We start from the raw sequence: 6,300 nt of genomic DNA on the forward strand, positions 1-6,300 counted from the left end.
TTATTTTCCTGAAGGGCTTGCCAGACTTTATGTTTGGGCATACTGAAACTGAAGACACAATTTGTAAAGTAATTCACTAATCCACCTGGAAAGGAGCCAGGCTTTTCAAGCTTACAACAGTACACGGAGAGTAATAGCTGATTGCTTTCTCAACAGTGTACAGCTGACTGGGGGTCTCGTCATGGAACAGAAACACATTTTGTGCCAGAGCTGGAAGAAATATAGAACAAATATTGATTTTCTTGAGATGCCATGGCCATGGCCTTCCTGACTACATATTCAATGGAGTTCTGCAAACCCTCTCATTGACTCTCCTTGGCAGGACTGGAAAACGTATTCCCTCCATACAAATCTTTCTGCTGATGCTTTATGAAGATCAGGAAGACTCGTCAGCCTCAAAACACTTTCCCCATCACCACAACCCCTTTCCACACTTGTGCAGCTGCAGCTCACGGCGTGCGTTGGGCCCCCAGCAGAAGGAGGCCCAGGGCAGAGGCAGGTACAGAATGGAAGTGAGGGTCAGCAGCAGAGCCACAGTTACATTCCTGACACCGAGGAGCTTGCTTGGACTCCTCACACCGAGACTAGTGTGTGGAAAAGGTGCTCTGCCAACAGATTAAACTAGCACAAGCCATGCACAGAGCGAGTGCTGCTGCTGTGAGACCTGGCGGGTTCTTCTTTTTCACTCGCAAAAAAACTATGATTTTGCCACTCTCATCAATATGCCACCCTAGGGAACTACTTACTTTGCTTATGCCTAAAGCCACTTCTGTTATTTGGACACAGATGTGTAAGAAATATTTAACATTGCTAATGTGGAAATAAACGCATAGTACTTTACCTTTAAATTCTAGAGGTTGTAACTGCGGCACTTCTATTAAAAATATGATAACTATACAAGAGTGTGAAGAAAGATTGATAACACAGTAGCTCAGGGAGCTGGATTAACCTGGGGGCTCAAACTCAGGTGCCAATCACTTTGATTAACTGTGCAGAGAAGACTACTCAGCATGAAGTTACTCCATGACAGACAATTTTCTGGTGCTCTTGCCATAAAGTAAGATTATTTAGCATCCAGTCTGGAAACTGGAAACTGACTGGTTATAGCACTGAAAGTTGATTATGTTATAAAGATGAAATCATTTTATTATTAGGTGCTTTGAATTACTAAGATGGTCCCTTCCAATTTTCTGTCCTAGTACAACAGCTTACCCATGTTCTTTTCTTCTTTTCAGTGAGTCCCATTTCTCTTGCTACATCACTTGCTGTTTCTACTTCTGTACCTTGTACTCAGGATGGTTGGATGTGTAATTCCTCCAAAATGATACAACAGTCTTGACGATATCACGCAGCTATAAAGTTTTCCTGTGAATATCTGTGACAAAGACATTTCCTCCACACCTATGCAGGGACAATTAATTGGCAGTGTAATACAGCTAAAGACTGGGGTGGAGTTCTTGGACTAAAACTACTGTTTTGATCAAGAAATAAGGTGCCAGATAATTCTGCAGACTCAACTACATGGAGAGTATGAGCTTCTACACAATCACTAACAGCTATACTCTATTCAAGCAGGCTTTGTAAATCATCAACTCTACAAAAATTAACACACAAAGGCTAGAAGCAAAATTCCTGCACAATGAGGTGACAGCCTCACCATACAATAGAACTAAAATCCCCTGAAGGGATCTTGTTTATTCTCCTCTTCCTTTACCTGTATGTTTTCTTATAGTCATTGCCAACTAAGGCAAAAGCCAACAATGGGGAAAGCTGTTATTTAAATTTTAAAAGGAAATAACATGCTAAAAATATGCACTAAAATATTAATGTAATTAATGTGAGCATATATTTTTACTCGTAGCATATTTTAGGTATAATATGATTAATATTAAATCTATATACATATACACACTACACACTTTCTCACAAATTTTAAGATCTTATTAAAACTCCAACATAAATCAAGTTATTCAGAACTAAAGTTTCATGAATATAGTTTTATAGCACTTTAACCTGTTTTTATGCTATCATTGAAAGATTTCAGGATGTGGTGTGATTCGGAAAATCTTTTATGTTGCTACGCTACCTGTAACAGACAAACTATGTCATTATTTCAGTGCTGCAAGATATACAGAAAAAAAAATACTTGCCATAGTTGACTTAAATTAAACTTTTAATGTTGATTTAGGAAAGTCATTCCTATCCTTCCATTCAATCTTGCTTTTTCAAGATAAGAGCACTGTATGTAGAAATAGAAAGATGGAATAGATAGAAAAAACTCTACTCAATCTGCTTTAAAAGTCTGATTTATATTGACAATAGGAAGGGTTTTTTTTTTTCCCCGTCTATATCTATATATACTTATCTAAAGGACTAGGTGGCTTGCTGGATTAATAACCACTTTCCTTATTCTCATTCACTTTCTACATATCTCTGGAGACCGGAGATAAAGTTTTTGCTTAGATTTCTAATGAGAATTGTCTTGGTAATGTCATCTAAGTCCCTCCTAGATATTTTTGGTATTTTAAGTCACCCACACTCAAGTCATAGAAGTTTTACAGTCTATGCAGTATTTGTTTCATTAACAACTAGTCTCTTAAAATTATCATCTATAATATTCTGTTATAGCCTTTATACGCTAAAGCTTGTTTCTTACTTGAAAACTCCATCACTGTTATCATGGATCTTATTTGTAATTTTCCAATTCAGCCTTCAATGAAAGCATATATTTCATACACTTATACATGAAAGTTCAGAAACTATATATTAATTTTTTAATGTAAGTTAGTCAAAGCAAATATAACAGATATGTTGACAGAATTTTTTCAGTTTTCAAACTGGCATACATATGGAGCACAGACCTGAAAAATGAACCAAACTTAATGAGAATCTTTATATTGGCTCAATGGCTTTGGCTCACACTGAACATGATTGAGTCTGTTCCTTATTTCCAGCTGCTAAACAGTAGTGGCCAGCAGCTAAAGATACTTTAGATACATCTATGTATGTTATTGCTTTTCCACATAAGCAGTCTTACTTTTTGCTGTAGGGATACCAGGCTGTCATAAAGAAATAGTCAGTTACTACAATGGAAAATACAAGTCTCTACAAAGAGGGACGAGGTTTATCAAACAGTTTTGTGACCTGAACTAAGAAATTATTAAAAGAGCTACTTAGTACGTTGAAAGAAATCATAAAATAAGCAAATAAGATTATTACAATGAAATTATATAGAACCATTTTTGTGTTTTGCTATTTTAAAAACTCGTGTTTAATGTTGTATTGCGAAATTGAACAGTCATCTGGAAGACTGCTTATAACAAGATTTCTAATTTTTGCAGGGCTCAGGAACACAACTGCATGGTAATTCCTCAGGCAATCTATTGTGTCTATCCACGTATATACTCTGAGCCTGAGCAGAATGGAATTTAACTTTAAGGAGCTGCAGCCCCTTTCCTGCTGACAATACCTCACATTTGCTGCTGTCTGACAGTTCACCCGTGCTTTCTCTGCAGTACACGTGCGTGCTAGGAAAGGTCACGAATCCTTGTGGATGAAAACTATTGCTAAACCTCTCTTCACCCATTTGTTGTTATTAGGAGCCTTGATACATCTGGTGTTTGCATTAGCTGAGGAGCTCATCTTCATTTCTTACAGAAGTAAAAGCACATCTATGTGGTGAAGTCAAGAAAATAACTAGAGTGCAGATTATAGACACAACTGTCGTGGCTGAAGGAGTTAAGAGGGCTGGAACTGTGAAGAAGGGTGGTATCCTTTCTGAGACCAATAGTTTTTGTTAAAAAAATGAGTGCTTCTGGGAAAACCTGAAAGGTGCTCGTGGTGGGAGGGGTGGGAGTCATTTTTTTTCCTTCACTGTTTCTTTTCTAATCGTATTATTTGTTATTCTAATCGATTATTACCCCTTCCTGAAAACCGTGCTCTCTGATTTCACGTTGGTCGTGCGACAGGCATTACTCCGCAGTGATAACGCCTCTGCGCACGTTACGCTTACCCGAGTGGATTAACCTGACAGTGCAGAAGCACTGCAGGTGGGCGGCACGCGAGGAGCCACAAGGCCTGCTGAAAAATAGCGGCTAGTATAGGAAAGGTGTCTATACTGGTTGTTTTCTATAAGTAAGGAAGTCATAGCATCTACCTATTTCAGTTACAGAGAAATGACTGAAAGCATTGGTCAATTTAACTAAAGGATTCAAAATTTAGAAAGTGAACAGGACTTTCTTATTTCTGATTTTGCGAGCCACCTTGCTGTTTTGCAGGCTGGGTTAGCAGCATGCTACACTGCTGGTCACAAACACAGCATGAATTTCAATGGAGGAGGTAGGACTCTCAGAGAAATTGAGAAAGTAATGAATTTTTAGATAGAAATTGCAGTTAACTGGTGGTCATAAATACAGATTTCTCTCTACATAATATAGCGCTTGTCATGTTACAAACAAAGCTGGTTGCATCTAATAGCAAACGAAGAAAATGCCAATTACTAAAATAATCCTTTTCTCTCATTCTGATCATTTAAAGTTTGTACCAGAACTTCCTCTTCTGACTAGCTTTCTAATACAAAATTAAGGAAATTAAAGCACATGCATCTTCTCAGTTATGGAAAATTACTTTGCCAATCTCTGCCAAGAGACACAGGTGTGACTGAAAAGTCTTTGCCTCCAAATAGAAAATAACTGCAGAAAAATGCTACAGCCGGAATACTGAACAAAAGAAAAACTCATTTGTTAGCTATTTGATCATCACAGTTCTTTAAGTATGGTCTCAAGGTGGTGCAGCTTCTATCTCAGTTTTCTTCTTGGACAAAATAACTTCGTCTTTTGAGCCAAAACGAACTCTATCACTTCTGGAATCATATTATAGAAAGAAAAGATATGGAAAAATGTCTCTTTAAAATGTAATCTAGACCACAGACACTTATTTGACTTTATATTAACTGGAAAATACTGCTATAGCATATCACTGGGCGGTAATGATGCAGTTCTTTGAATGTTCTAAATTTGAATTTCCACTCTTTAATGTATTAGAGATCTGTATAAATGTAATAGCAGATAAAGGTGTCTTGGAAATGTACATAAATAAGAATAACAAGTGTCACTAATAGTGTTCCTACATTAAATCTTTGCACTGATTTAATACATATTTTTGTTGTAGATTTTGTTTGGAAAATGTGCTTAAAACAAGAACATATCTTTCTTCATTACTTATTGGTAGTGAATTGTTAATTTTTGTTACTCAGGGGTATATCAGACCAGACTCAGGACATTGTAAGATCAGTAAGGCTGTTGTATTAGTTTCGAGATATAAGTAAGGTTGAGCACACAGACAATGGCCTTTATCAAATGCATTTTCATGCATGTTAATTCCCTGGCACTTATGTTACTTGATTCAAGCGGGCTTAGAAAAGGAAAATTAAACTTTTTTTCTTTCAAAGAATGGAATAACTATTAATCTTGCACAGTAAAGAGTTTCTATTAAAAGAAAATATCTTATATTCCAAAGGAAAAGTATGAATATATGGTAATTTTACATCCATATGGAGACTGAACTTTGTATCTTGGCAGCTACCTGCATGGAATTTCTACTGATTATTTTCTTCTGTTGGAAAGATTTCTTTTCTTTCTTTTAAAATTTGTTTCATTGCTTTTGGAAAGAATTAAGTTAGTGAAAGAGAAAGTTGTTTGGAAGCAAAGAAGCAATGAAAAAGAAGAGTTAGAAATATGAAAACAGGAAAACTGAGAAGCATTTAAATGGAAACATTTAAAAGCCTGTTATGACTAAAATTAAAAATTGAAGAACTTTTTCTGATTACAAATTGCAAGGATAAAGTATTTTCATGAATCAGCTTTACTGGTGTAGATGCACTGGAAGATCTCTTGGGGAGAAAAAAGCCTCTTACTAAAGTTTTGTGAGTTATTCAAGTAAAAGGCTATATGTAAAGTTACTCTTTCATATATCAAGTATTTTTACCAGCACTGAAAATAAGAGTGTAATTTATTCATCCTAATTTAATATGCTAGTTTTCATTAGAAAGGATTGGCAAGCGCTTATTTTACTTTACTGGAGTCACAGCCAAACAACGTATCAAAGAAAGAACCCCAAGCAGGGAGACCTTGACTTTTACGTTCAGCTTTTGCCTCTGACACAGGCAGTGCATTTGGTGGAATGAGATATTTTTCGCAGTTCTGTATCTGCAAAGTGGCATTCCAAACTCCTTTCTTTCTCCTTTTTGTTTCTTTTCTTTCTTTCCTTCTTTCTTTTTTCTGTGCATGGGTTTCTTTTCCC

The sequence above is a fragment of the Rhea pennata genome, chromosome 4, assembly GCF_028389875.1.
Source record: "Rhea pennata isolate bPtePen1 chromosome 4, bPtePen1.pri, whole genome shotgun sequence".
NCBI classification, from domain to species: domain Eukaryota; kingdom Metazoa; phylum Chordata; class Aves; order Rheiformes; family Rheidae; genus Rhea; species Rhea pennata.